Source organism: Dromaius novaehollandiae, chromosome 3 (assembly GCF_036370855.1).
Source record: "Dromaius novaehollandiae isolate bDroNov1 chromosome 3, bDroNov1.hap1, whole genome shotgun sequence".
NCBI classification, from domain to species: Eukaryota; Metazoa; Chordata; class Aves; order Casuariiformes; family Dromaiidae; genus Dromaius; species Dromaius novaehollandiae.
The window spans coordinates 36,118,189-36,132,684 of record NC_088100.1 but is presented as its reverse complement, the minus strand read 5'-3'; the positions used below and the strand labels follow the sequence as shown (position 1 = coordinate 36,132,684).

General features: G+C 40.1%; 1 long non-coding RNA gene across 2 annotated transcripts in view; it reads right to left on the bottom strand.

Annotated features, from left to right (window-relative positions):
- Window positions 1-7,771, bottom strand: part of LOC112995838 (uncharacterized) — a 54,274-nt gene extending 46,503 nt beyond the window's left edge. For both annotated transcript variants that reach the window (XR_003262261.2, XR_010388253.1), the window contains exon 1: window positions 7,652-7,771. This is a non-coding gene — a long non-coding RNA (uncharacterized LOC112995838). The remainder of the gene's footprint in view (window positions 1-7,651) is intronic.
- Between the last annotated feature and the right edge of the window lie 6,725 nt (window positions 7,772-14,496).

Here is a 14,496-nt window from a genome sequence, read left to right as displayed (position 1 = left end):
GATGTGGTGATTCTGGCTGGCACATTTCTCAGAGAGCACCACCACCACCCATGGCTTGCGTTCTCTGACCCCGGGTGCTGCCAGCCCCACCAGGGACTGTTGCCAGGGAGCACACAGCAGAGGAGTTTGGGAAGGTGTGCAACACTGTCGGTCTGAGAAATGGCGAAAACATAGGTACTGTCCTGATTGTGCCAAAGGACAACATCTGTGACAAGATCAGCTTTCTCTGTGGCACATATGGAGAATTATTCCCACTCTCTGGGCTGCATTTCCTTACCTCTCTACCTGAGTTTTGGGAGCATAGAGGGAGGGAAGAACCAACAGCCTGTTAGAAAAAGGAGAAAAAGAAAGAAACATGCAGAAATGCACCTACCTGAGACTCCTTCCCTTTATTTTCAGGAGTATTGTCGCATGGTTTGTATTGTTTGCATTGGCATGTCTCAGAGAGCTCTTGGCTCTCTCCAGGGGATCTGTGTCCTCATCCCCTTCCTCAATGAGGCTATCAGAGGGCCTGGTGTTCTTCCCCCTTCTCTAAGGTCTTCAGGATGTTCCCTGCCCTTCACAACATGGATATGATATACCAGCCCTTGCCCAGCCTGGTATCCTAGCCAAACAGTATCACCAAATGTAGAGGGTACCTCGGGTTCTCTGATGGTTTCTTCTGGCTGTTACAAGACTGCCTTAATTCCTTCCTTTTCTTTATCTCCTTTCAGTGTTTTTAGCCAGAATCAATTCTACTGGTGGACTTACAGATAGTGGAAATCCAGAACAACTACCCTGAATAAGGCAATCACATAAGACTACAGCAAGGTATTCCTATTTTTGCATTTGTATTCTCACAAAGCTGGGTTAACAGGAGGAGAAATATCTTGGAACAAGAGATGGAAGTAGTACGCAGGAACACAAGCAGTGCCTTCCTTGGACAGACCAGTGGTCCGTCTATTCCAATACTCTGTTGCTGGCAGTGAAAACAGGAAAGGCTGTCTAAGGAGAGCATGAGATCCTGGGCCCTTTCTGCAGTCCATTCCCTTGGCCTCTCAAGTGCACCTTCATGTACTCCTAATCCAAGGAGGAGGCAGGGAAGGGAGGGGAAATAAGCATTACTGAGTCAGGAAGTACTTCCCAATTGCAGTGACTTCAGAGCTGAACTGTAAATTCCCACCTGACATCATGATGGTGCCACATCCTCCCCCAGCCCCCCCATTCTGAATAAACGTTTCTTCTAAATGAGCATGACCAATTCTGTGGAAGTGCAAAATACTCCACGAAACACCACATGACCCAAATGGAAGCTCTGAGAGACGCGAATTACAGAACAAGCCCACTCCTCCTTCCTGCACCATTTGGCAACTGACTTGGCAAGCCACAGAAGCGGAAAAGAGAATCAGACTTCCATTGCTCGCTCTTCTTCTTCACGCACCAGGCATCTGTTCCTGCCTCCATTTTCAGTATTATACAGTGTTTCTAAGCCATGGTTATTCAGCCATCAGCGTGGCTAACATAAATAAGGCAAGGCTATATAACAGCGTAGCCATGCCCCAGTGGTTTCCCAGTGAAGCTGAGGGAGGACACCAGAGAGCACAGAAAGAAACACATCCCAAAACACAGCCCTGACAACCCTGTCACAGGGAATGTTGTCCTAGCTCCTCTCTTTTTGAGTCACATGCATGTCTTTCACTTAGGCTGCTGCTCATGCACCTGGCTCACTAGCTAACCTGACTGAGCTGGCTTAATGCTCAAACAACCTTAATTTAGTTCAGGCTGTAAAGGGCCATATGTGTCTACTCCAGCAAGCCTGCTTTTTTTTAGGCAAAAATAAGGCTGATGCTACCTGCATCCAGAAACTGCTGATGCAGCTAGGAGGAATCGCTGCTGAGGAGATAGTTATTGCCTTCCAGCAGTTAGGTTTTGCTTTACCCTGACTGGCATCATTTAAAGTACTCTCACAACCTGCTCAACTTCCCCATTCCTGGAGACTGTTTTAGTGGCCAGGCATGCCTGGGCTGTAATAACCTTAGCTATTTCCTTCTCGTCTTCTGCATGGCAGTCATGTGTCTATTGGTACAGGACACATCATTGGCATACACTGGCTGAGCCTTTTGAAAAGCAGTATCAGCTGAAAAGCAATGTCAACTTTCTGGTCAATTTACACAGTCAAAGTGGTGTAAAGGAGCAGGGTTGCAGAAAGGAATTTTGTCTGTCGCTACTTTACAAGCATCTGTAAGCCATGGTCTTGTAAAGCGGACTCCAACACACTGACTTGTTAGATCTGAAATAAGAATGTGTCCTTCACAAAGGACAACCACAGAGCCCTGAATTAATCCAGGATTTCTTGTCCTCATCATTCATCTGCAATAGCGTATAAAAATTTCCTGTATCAGACAACTACCTTTTATTGTTTCTGTTTTGTTCTTTGCCATAACAAATGCACAACCCTTAAAAGCCTTACAATGACAGCTGTGTGTACAACTACCTCTGTTGGTTAAAAGACTGACCTGTGTTCTATTAATATTTATGGATTTAAATTTTTAATACACAACAATTCTGCATTATTGAATAGATGGCTTCCTGCATTTTAACAGTTATGGGGAAGGAGTGGTCTCTTTGTAGTTAACGTTGCAATCAATTTTTCATTATTAAATAAAAAACTTTTTACCTCTAACATCCTCAAGCAAAATCCCCTCAGACAACATGCTGGTGCAAACGGTGAAGAATTCTCTTAAGACATAGTTGGTATTATATTTGTGGCAGATTTGCTTAGGGTGTTCAGATTTATGGTACATAAGGGTTCTTCTTAGCTGGAAATAATAATTTTTTTCTTTAAAGTTGCTGATTTATTCACACATCAATCTGGAATTACTAACTCTGTTTTGGTGACAACTGGATTCTTATTTGCAAAATTGATCTCCACATTTTACAAGATGCATATTGCCAGATTAAGAGATTCAAAATGTTGAGTCAGCATCTGGGACTCAGACTTGGATGCAGATTCAGGCTTTCATCGATTTATTTTGAAAGCAAGGCCTTTGCTAAAGGCTTTACTAATAACTGAGTTGTAAAGAACTTGTATTCTGGAGAACAATTTGGGGTTCCAAGAGCTTGTAAATGTTACACAAAATTATGATCCATTTGGCATAAGATGACATCAGCTCACTTCTTAGGAAAAAAGCTATGGCATGTAGTTACTAGAGTCTCTGATGTTTTTCTTCTTCCGTAATAGCTGAACAGTGTCATGGCCTGATTTGTGTGTGCATATGGAATAACACCTTTAGCCATAACAGCACATATGAACATGAAGAGTTTCTTTGGAATAACAAGCCTAGCAAGGTTTGTCGTCTGTGGTGTGTGTCACCTTCAGGGAGGTGAGGATCTTCACAGTATCAGGCAAGTGTGTTCTTACATTATTATTACATCTTATTACATTAAGAAGTACTTTGCTCTTCAGATAACCAAGTGGATTCAATGAATTCTGGTTTAAGGTAGCAATGGATACTCCATGTGAATAAAGGAATCACAAACTAGTCTAGTAGAATTGGTTTTCCATTTTCTTGGAACAGCTTTTAATGTAAAATTTGTATTGTGTAAGAATTAGTGATGTCAATGTTCTTGGTCTCAAAAATATTAATATGGTTTGAAATAGGGTTATTTGGTTGATTTTAATGGTGCAACACCCAACTTGAATAACCTGTACAAAACCCAAACCCTGTTTCCAATATCTACTTTCTTTTATATTTATATTTTATTTGTAACTTTTAAATACAAGTAAGTCCAGTTCATTGTATATTACTGTTGAAGTATATTTACACCTGTGAGCTGATGATGCAGCTGATAGATTTGCATGATATCATGGCACCATTTACATGCAATGAATGTAAAAAAGATATTTTTCTTGCAATCCCTGCAGAAGAGCTGGTGTTGCTTTGAAAGCTGTTCATATTAATTGAAGAAAACTGCTCACATGTATGAGGTACATTCCAACATCCAGAGTGGTCCAGGTTTATAATTCAAAGCTGTATATCCTGTATTTGGATCATGTTGCCCTCATGGAAGGTGCATGGTTTCTCCAGTTCTAGAGAAGACATGTTTACTTAGGAGTTTGGTAGCAAGCTAACCCAAATTGTGTATCCTGTTGTGTACCCACACCCTGGTGACAGTCGGATGACTGTACTTGCACATAGTGGCTGAGACAGATAAACATTTTGTGGCACTGCACTTGATGAAAGGAATTATATTATTTTAGATTCCTCCCTGATGTTATTCTCATGTTGATTTCACTGAAAGCAATGTTTGCCAGGAGACACTTGAGAAATTAAATGTGTTCCTAAAGGACAACAACAAATACCACTAGCCTGGTTATGCTATACTTAAAGCAATTATAATTATTAGTAAAATATTTAGGATGCAATGTTTCTTTCTGAGCTCTGATTTCACAGCCCATGAAATCCAACCGCTTCTGTGAAGCTCAAATTCATTTTTTATCATTACTTACAAAATATTTTGTTTTCCCCTTGAGCATGAGTAAATCTAAGGACCTAATCAAAGACCAGAGCTTTCTGTATATGTGGAATATAATAACTTTATGCCATTTCCCAGAAAAAAAGTGTACCAAAACACAGTAACACCTCAAGGCAGGCACTGTTGTATTTCATATCTGGGCATTACACGGCAGAGCAAGACCTCCACTTTCATGAAACAATGATCTAAAACAAATACCAGGCAATACCCTTACCTGCTTGCATCTTCAAAAACGCAAGCTGGAAGCTGTCCTGGGAAGTGATTCACAGATTTTCAGTTGGGGGTACTTCCAAATGAAATTATTTCTTTAGATATTAACCTTTGATGACATCAGTAATTCCCACACCTAGGTGACAACAGCATCTAGTAGTGGACGTGCAGAAGGAACGCTCACTGACTCACAGGGCAAGCAGATACACTGAAACGCAGATTTTCAGATGGGCTTAGCTGCCGTGTCAACAGCTAAACAGAAGCCAAGTCTTCAGTAGTACTCAGTAGCTTGTGGCTCCCACCATCACGCTATGGGCAGATTTTCAGAAATATTCAGGCACCAGCTCCTCTGAAAATCTGCTTTATTGCTCTAGGTGCTAAAAGCAGCTGAAGCCTTCTAATGAGCTATCCCTTGCAGATGTTTCTCCCCCTTAGGGAACAGCAGCTCAAAGGCACTGCCTTGCCTTGCCATTCCTCTGCTATTACCTTCACTTACCCCTTCCCTCACAAACCTTTGCTGCCTGTGTTCTCTAGCCAGCACAGCTTGCTCCTCTTTCAGCTGTAAGTGTGGACGATTTTATTTTGTGTCTGCACAGCGGAGTGGCTTTCCCACCCCGCATGAATCCTCCAGGCACTGCTCCAATATAAGTAACGTCTGTTTGCAAATTAACCTAGAGCTAGGAGACAATGATATATATGACCTTTTGGAATATTGGGTGAGGTATTGATCAAAGTCATTGATCCTGTTTTTGAGTGACTGTCTCACCCAGGAAGACAAGTGAAACAAAAAATCTGACAGTGTCTGCAAAAGTGTGTGTCTGCTCAGAAACTGCGAAAGCTATTTTCTTTTTGCTGACCTTTTGGCCTAAACAGTGTTAACAGCTGTTGTAACATTGTTCACCTGTTTTTCAAAAGAGTCTTCCTCTATGCAAATAACAATTTTATTTATTTATTTATTTATTTATTTATGCATAGACAAGAGAGAATTGGATATTTATTTTGGAGCCAATCCTGCAACCCTTTACTTGTATGAGCAACCCTCAATTACAGGGACACTTCTCCCTCAGATAGGGAATATTTTGCAGATGAGACAACAGTACCTGTCAGTACAATTGCTAAGATTAGGTCTATACACATCACATATATGCTTTCCTGTTTTGGAAGAAGCTTTTCTAATTTTTAAATGAATAAACACCTATAGGAAACAGGTATTATTTCTTTGTATTATTTTACTGAGACACCATAAAGTGACTTGCTTTGTTATCTTAAACAGAGAAATAAGACTGGCTCCCAAACAGCAAGTGATAAAAACATATCACTTCCTAAAGCAGTTTTTAATACTCTCAGACTCACAACTGTAACATATGTTGTTATCTGAAAATAAATGTTCCATAAAAATAAGTGCTTTCATTTCTTTTAGAGCTGTGTTGCATATACCTATCCATAGCATTATAGCTGGTTAGGTGAGGTTACATAATGACAACCTATTTCTGAAAGAGCACATAGGCAAATCTCTGCCAATGACATACAGATACTATGAATAATGAATTTAACATGCAGGGGGTGAGGCAGTGAAGATGCTGGTGTTGGCAGCTGAATTCATGTTAAAATGGAAAACTAACTTTGCATTTCATTCTTCAATCTCCATGACTAAATAAATCTCTGGTATTACTTGGGTGGACAGATTTAGATCAGAAGTTTTATGGGAGAATGCAACAAAGTGTTTAAACAGATATTCTCAGCACTAAAGGGAAAGCAACAGTTAATGAGATGGCTGAGAAATTAGGATCACTTCTACAAAGAATGTGAATGTTCAGAAAATATTTTCATACTTGACTAAAACAAACAAACAAACCCTGACCTCTGCACAAGAGGCTTCAAGTGCAGGAGATGCTCTTTGCTCAATTGTCTCAGTATAGTCTATCTCCCAAAAGATAGTTCTGTTTTCCCTGTAATCCCTAGTGCTTAGTGACACTTGTTATACTGCTTATGAGACATGTTGTGCAGCTCTTCTCCATCGATAGGTCAAAAGGTACCACATTTCACTTGTTTTTTTCTTTAAAACTTAATTTACACATTTTAGCATTGTATATGAAATCTTTTGTTAAGGTCAGCAACTCCACATTTAACCTTCATAAAACACCTGTCTTAGCCTTCCTGGATAATGCTGTGTCCACTGTTCCCCTTGCCAATACTACAAATGATTACTTAGGCTACCTAAGGCAAGCCATTCCCATCTTTGTGTCCAGTCAGCACCTTTTAACCTTATCCTTAGGCTCCTTGCTCATGATTATTCTTGATTAGTTGATAACAACTGACAAGTGGAAATATTTTAAGGGCTGAAACATGCCTCACTGGAATCCCCACCTTTATAATTCTCCATCTTTAAAACAAAAATAAGCACATCTACAGCAATCCCATCCCAAAACAACATCCAAATATCTGTGAGTAAGCCACTAAGAAGCCCAGCCGAGTCTATTAGAATTGGCATAATCTATATTGTCTCCCCTCTCCTACTATTGCCTCCTAACACTTGACTGAATACGCAAAACAGAAGAGAACAGCAAATTAATCAGAAACTGTGTTCTCTGGTATAGCAAATTTGGAATCATGTTTTACCTACGACCTCGTTACCAACGTGCTAAAGAGAAATTTGGGACTCCTTTGTCCCTGAGGTCACTGAAGTATCAGCCTTGTTGACAAAAAATGAACAGTGGCCAAGGCACATTTCAAGCTGAGCCTTCCCAGCTGAGGCAGCTCCCAGGTCCCTTCTCTCGCTGCTCTGGCTCCAACGCCAAGCCTGGAGTCACCCATCCTTCCACCTGCAATGCTTAAACAGCATCAGCCAATATCACCTAAGGACTTTTTAACAGCTGAGCACGCAGGCAACCCATCCTCCCTGGGAGCAACTGCAGCTTCCACTCACCTCTGAAGACGTAGAAGGAAAGACTCCCCTCTTAGGCGTTTTCCACGGTCAATTAACTCATCCAGTCACCTCTCACATCCCTGTCAGGGAAATATGCTGGCACCAAATACACAGAAAGGAAAGCAAAAGCCTTTCTCTGCTGGACCAATCAAGTCTGACAATTGTCTCGTGGTGGATGCCAGAGAGATTCTGAATATTTTGGCAGAAACGCAAGCTTTTTCTAGGTGAGAATCTGCCTACATAGGATTTGTGCAAACATTTCCTCACTTGATCTGTAACCACCCCTTCACAGCTAAGCCGTTCAGTGTTATCGCCAATTCTTTACATAGTTCTGAATTTAAAATACTACCACCACCTAAAATAAGAGGAATTTCAATGAGAGTGCTCTGTAAAATGTAAGAGGTGGAATCTAGTCTGACAATTTACGCTGATAGCTGTGATACTGCCTCACTAGCATTTTTGGCACCTGGCCTTGAGAGGAAGCAAAGAGAGGAAGGGGAAGGCAGAAACAGAAAGAAGGAATAAAGGAGGGTGAGAATGATCTATTCCACCTAACATGATGACTTACACGCCCTATAAAGGGTAGTTCATAGTCCGTGGAAAGAGATATGTGCTTTTGAAACCTTACAGAGGGCATTACAATCTCCGAAACAGGGGGAGGCACCTCTTTCTCTTCACTGACTGTAGCAGGGGCTTAGATGCTTTCAGGGAGTGATGAAGCCCACTAAAATTAGTTGTTTTTCTTCCCCTGAGAGTACAAAGAGGCAGTGGAAAACATCAGATACTTTCACTCACTTGGAGAGTGGTCCACAGGATGCTCTTCTGAGGACCAGGGCCCACTGGAGCAGAACATAATGTCTGAGGGCTTACACCACTTGATTAAGAAGGGAGGATGAAATTGGGTTCCAGAACAGTTTTGCAAGAAAACTCTGGAGGAGACACAGACTTCCACCCACTCAGAACAGGCACTTCAGAGCCTGCATTGATAGCAGGCAAAATTGTTCAAAATGATCCATCTATGGGAGTGGTTTGCAGGTCAGAAATTGCAGGTGATAGCAGTTACAAAAAGGCTTATGAGACCAGAAGTGTGATGGTCTCCAAAAAAAAAGGGGTGGGGGAGAGGGGCTGGGGGAACTGGATGGAGGGGTTGCGTTACTGGCCTTTGCCCAGGTAGCAGCCCTGAACTTCCGACTGAAGCAAAGACATCGCCAGCCACACTGGGAGCAGGTAGCCAGTTGCACAGCTGATACAACCACTCAGAATGAGAGCGTGGTGAAAAGATTTATATCTAGCATGATAAAAACAATCGAGCCTGCAGTTCAGAAATGCAGTGAAGGATAGTTCTTGCTGAGCCAGAAATGACTACCTTGGCTGGCAGCCAATATGAAGAGTGGGTCACAAGTCTACACACAGGCAAGGTAAAAGCCAGGTAGGAAATAGGTATTTCTGCATCCACACCAGAACCGGAAGCACCAGTGTGTGAAAATTGATTCTATATCCAGGTAGGTATGCACCAATGCCTGAAAAAAGGATTCCCAAGCCCTTTCCAAACGCAAGATCAGCCATACGAGAGAATAAACAACATTAGTAAGAGTCTACCCCAGTGCCAGCAAACCATCTCTTGTGGATGTAGGTAAAAATTACTGAATTAGGCACTGAAGAGTACTGACGTGAGAAACCCCAAAACACCATCTCAAACTGAAGCAGTAGCTGTACTGTCAGGTTGAAAGAAAATATCTTTGTGAAGGGGGGGGACATGTGGGGGCGTGAAACTGTCTGAAAGATACTCAGGGCTGGCACGAAACTCGTGGGCATTGCTGTGCTGCCTAGGCATCTTGTGCCTGTAGCTGAAGCAAAAGCATTACAAAGGCTGAGGAAAATGGAAGTGAATGAAAGCCAACAGACTCCAAACCAGTCTTTAGCTCAGAGTTACATGGAATCTAGCAGCACGTTATGGAAACTATGGAATACCAGGCACCACTACTGCTCACGAAAAGTAGGTTTGCCTTGTCATGATGGATATGCCAAGATTTTCCCTCAGTGCAAGCAGCCTTACAAAAACAAATGGAACAGCAGGAAAACATTCCTATGCAAAACCATATTTGTAAATGTATTAACCAATGTTTGTCCTGGTCTGAAGCTGAGAGAAATATTTCACCATGGAATCCAAACTGGCCGGTATAAAAAAGTATTAATAATTGCAAAACATGTCATTTAGAAAGCTAAATAAAAATCACTTATGGATTATACAGTCTAGACCAATATATTGAGGCCAAACATGGCAAACAGGAATCGTTTGCAACTGGTCTGTAGGATGAAGGGGAGGGAGCAGAACCCAGCAATGACTACAGATTTGTTATCCTCTATTGACATTGACTTTTCATTTCTAATATGCAAGAATTAGAGAAAGAACAGAAGGCACAGAAGCTAGTTTGGCCAAGCTGTTAAGACTGCCAAGCACCAGCTGTGATCTGGTCTTCCACTCTTATGATCAAATGGGCCACAGCTAATGCAGCAAGTCATCCTGGTATGCGTGACTTCCCCTGTGACCAAAAGGTGATGTGTCCTGTCTGGGTGTTCTTGGGGGTTAAAATCCTGGGTGATGTCTATTTATCTACTGGGTGCTGGTTAAAGAAGACATCTATGTACATTTGTTAGATACCATGCACTTCAACACCATAGTAAAAAAGACCTTCAAAATGTCAACTAGATGAAGGCAAGCTGTCCAGAGAAACATGCCACTCCATTGCAGGTCTCAATGCCTCTAAGGACTAGAATAAACTACACAAACAACTTGCAGTAACTTCTCCTCCTATCTGTGTCATTACTGTTTTTTTCTGGCAATTTCTCTCTGACCTTTTTTTAAAAAAGAATTTATCTCCTTGAGCACCTTCCCTGTTTTTATAAATACAGATCTTCAAATTCCATTTAACCAAGCTATCTATGAACCATGCAGAAGAAAGTTGATAGCTTCTGTATTGTTACCATAATTTAAATCACCGTAGACTAGTAATTTAATATTTTAATGTAATCCTCTACAGACCTACAAAGAGCAAATGCACATGTAGAAATAAAAATTGTTTCAAAGTGCCACCAACTGTTGTTTTTGCAAACTGCAATTCAAAGAATGCATGTTTGGAAATGCTTATACTGAACATTATCATATTTTTGGTGTAGCACACATCGTACAAGAACAAGCCCACGTTATTTGTTTCCCAAGCTACACATCAGCACATCCCATTATAGTATCCCCCAATGGCCAGGTTTCAAAGGCAACATGACACAGTATACCAGGCACACCTTTTCAGTTGTTTGCGCAATATTTCTTTCAGATTTTTGTGATTTAATGACAAGCTAGTTTCCAAAGCTTTCAAGAAACCTCCAAAATTATCTGAGAGAACCAAGGACTAAAAGTCTGATCTGCTTTTAAATATAGCTCCTATTAATGATGTGTGAATTCCTAAGCATTAAGTATGTGTAGAAAACATCAGGCTCCAGTGCTCTGCTTTCATCTCCTCCAGACTTTCATTTTCACTCTTCTCTGACTTTGCTTTCCTCACTTCCCTCATCCCTGAATTCTGTTTTCTCCTGAAGCAAGCTGGACTCCCCACAGGAAAACAAAACAAAACAAAACAAAAAAACCAAAAAAAATCCACTTATATAATCTGTTGGTAGTGAGCAGAGAAGAAACAGGATATTAAACTCTACCAGAAAGGCATAGTGGTACCTCTCTATTCATCCTATGAACATGGTAAATAATCACAGAAGTCTGTCAGTCTGCGCTGCATGTTAGTGATACAGTCTGGGACAGTCTTCCAGGAGACTGAATGGTTATAACTCCTGGTGAGCTGGTCTCCATAAATTGCACTCTAAATCAAATCTGTTTGCTTGCCATGATCATATGAAATGCATCAACTGCTGAATAAATCAGTATGACCCCAAAGATTCCTTGGCTTAACATCTTATTATTTTGTGGCTATAGGTTGATTAAGCATTGAAACAATATTTCTGTGATATCATCTGCATTATTTGAATATGCCGGATTGTGAACACAAGCCTTTAGATTTCTCCAGTGTTTTATTTGCCAGCAATAACAATAATTAAAATAACAACAGCCTTCCCTTGTTTTTGTTGATACCATTTAGTTTTTTCCAGAGAAGACAAAGTATGCATTTTACTGGTTTGAAATGAAATGTGTTCTGCAAGGTCTGGGTTATTCAGCTATTGACTCGTAGGAACATTCATTTCAGGAAATCATTTCAGGAACTTACTGCAACATTCTCAGGCAAAATTGATCCAACAGAGGGAGACCCCCCCTTTGAAGTTTGAATTCCTCAACAATTTTTCTTTAAAAACAGCAGCTCTGGCCCCCCGTAGCTATAGCAGGTAATGTGTGTTGATTGATTTCTGAGTATGTGGATGGAAGAACAGGGAAAGAAATAACACAGTGGCAGGAGAGGATGCAAAGTTCAAGAGCATTGTAGGCAAAGGAGGACATTGTGTACTAAGCAGGACTTTCAGAAAAGGAACTGAATTAGCTGCAAAAAGCAAGCTAGGACAAAGAATGAAAGATATAGCTGTAACATAAAACAAGGCGATTATAGCTCAGAGGAAACTGTTGGCACAGTCATGGAGGAGTTTACAGCAAAACAGCACATGGTAAAATGGAGAAGATGAAGGACAAGAGTGTGCATATGAGATTTGCAGAAGTGCTTAGTCACATGGAAAGAAATCTGCTCAGTTTTCTGTTCTGAGGGAGAAGAATCCAAAGGAAGCACATATTGACAAAACACGAAACATCTGAGATGTGTGCCTGGTTAAAGTTCCTTTTTCTTAAAAAGCTTCAAAAGAAACAAATTAATACTTTGATCAATAACAGCACTGACAAGTAATGGCTACAATTTCCCTTATCAGGGGAATTCTGATGTTTAAAATTATCTCAAAGATTTGAAATATTTTTGACTGTTTGAAATAAATAGAAATATCTAGATTCCTCAAAATTGTACCTGCTTTACTGCTAGCTGGCTGTATAACTAAACTTCCTGATATAAGAAAAAAAACCAAAATACAATCAGTAATAAATTTGTTTCCGTTCACAATTTCCACTGTTTTACAAGTAACTGTGTTATTATTAGCTAGATAAATCTCAGCTGCTGTGCAATGACTTCCTGCATCTGTCAGTAAAATCTGATCTTGCTGGAGAAGTTTTGACTACATGACATCCATGAATGCCATCACCACATAAAAATATTAAATTAAATTAAAATAAGGCTGGATTTTGTATCTGGCATTACAAAAGAAAAAGATAACAGAATGGCAAGTGCCAAACAAAACAAAATCATGAGGATTTGCAAGGTAAAATATCAGGTTTAAATGGCCCACACCAGTAAGGTTGTGCAATTTTGTTTTCTTTTCCAGATCAGATCCAGAAAAACCTAATCATGATTCATTAAAAGACTGTTATGATGTCAGCTTAGGCTACAACAAATAAAGAGCCATTTCCTTGATGCGGAGTAAGTCTGAATATCATAGAGCTGAAACCAAAGCCTTCTGTCTACCTTTTTATATTGTTTTATTAAAAAAAACCATATTTTTGAAGTTTTACTTGTTTCCTAATCAATTGCTTCAGCTACCTTTCCCCACACCACTCTGAAGATGGATATGTCTCACCATTTCATTAACACAGTGCTAAATAACAGTGTTTACGTTTGTAGCTAATTAACATTACTGTAGTGTGCAGTATGGTTTGAATCTCATTTACATTAGGATTCTTTATACTATTCTGACAAAAGAGACATTTTTGTAGGGAAAATCTGCAAATACACTGCAAATATTTAGTTGCAGAACCAGCTAAGCCAAGGTAGCCTCCCTGTGTTTTGCTGCAGAACAGATCTACTCTATCCTGCCCTGGCATGGGCTGAAATACATTTAACAGCACTTCTCAGTACAGACTGGGCTCTCTCTATATATGAACAGCTGAATGTTGACTCCAAAACTACTTATTACAGAATTATTTATAAGAAAGAGATTGTGAGTCCTGTTTTCACTGATGAGGGACTAGACAGGATGAACAGGTATGGGATTGCACCAAGCCTCACATACCACGAAACTGCATTTCACACTATACAGTCAGTGTCATCTAATGCTTGACAGACGGTTAGCAGAGAGAAGCAAAACTCAAATGTCTTACTATAGGCTAATTTCCGAGCTTACCAAAAACTCAAATTTCTGACTTGCCTGCAACAAATGAAGTAATTCTCTATTCTCTAGTTCACTGCTGTGATTGTTACAAAAATCACTTCTAGTGAAGTGGTCAGGCATCCTTTAAACACAGTATTAATCTCAACCTAGAAACCTCTTCATTTAGCATTCCTTATAGCTATGAGTGAATAAATAACCTTCTGCTTTTCAGAAAAATACCTCTGCAACTGAACCTCTTTTTAAATCTTTAGATTAGTAAGAGCTGTCCTGTCATACAAATGCTCCATTAGCATGAAACAAAAGCTAGAAGTAAGAAGTGAGAGTATTCAAGAAACCAGTGTTCTTGCTAAATGCAAAAAGATTGTGAAAATCATAGAATCCACAGGGTTTGCCTACCACAAAAGCAATCTTTATCCAGTACTTCTCTTAATTATTTAATAATTATTAATAATTATTTTCATTGGTAATAACAAAAACAAGAGTAATAAAAGAATTGTAACTCTTTGCTTTCATATGTGCCGAGGCATAACTACCTTGATTGATAGTCTGAACAGATTTGCTTTAGTCCATCATTGTTGCCTTATAGCACACTGTATTTCCCCTTTAACTATACTGGGACCAGAGAAACAATGTTATTTTCAGTT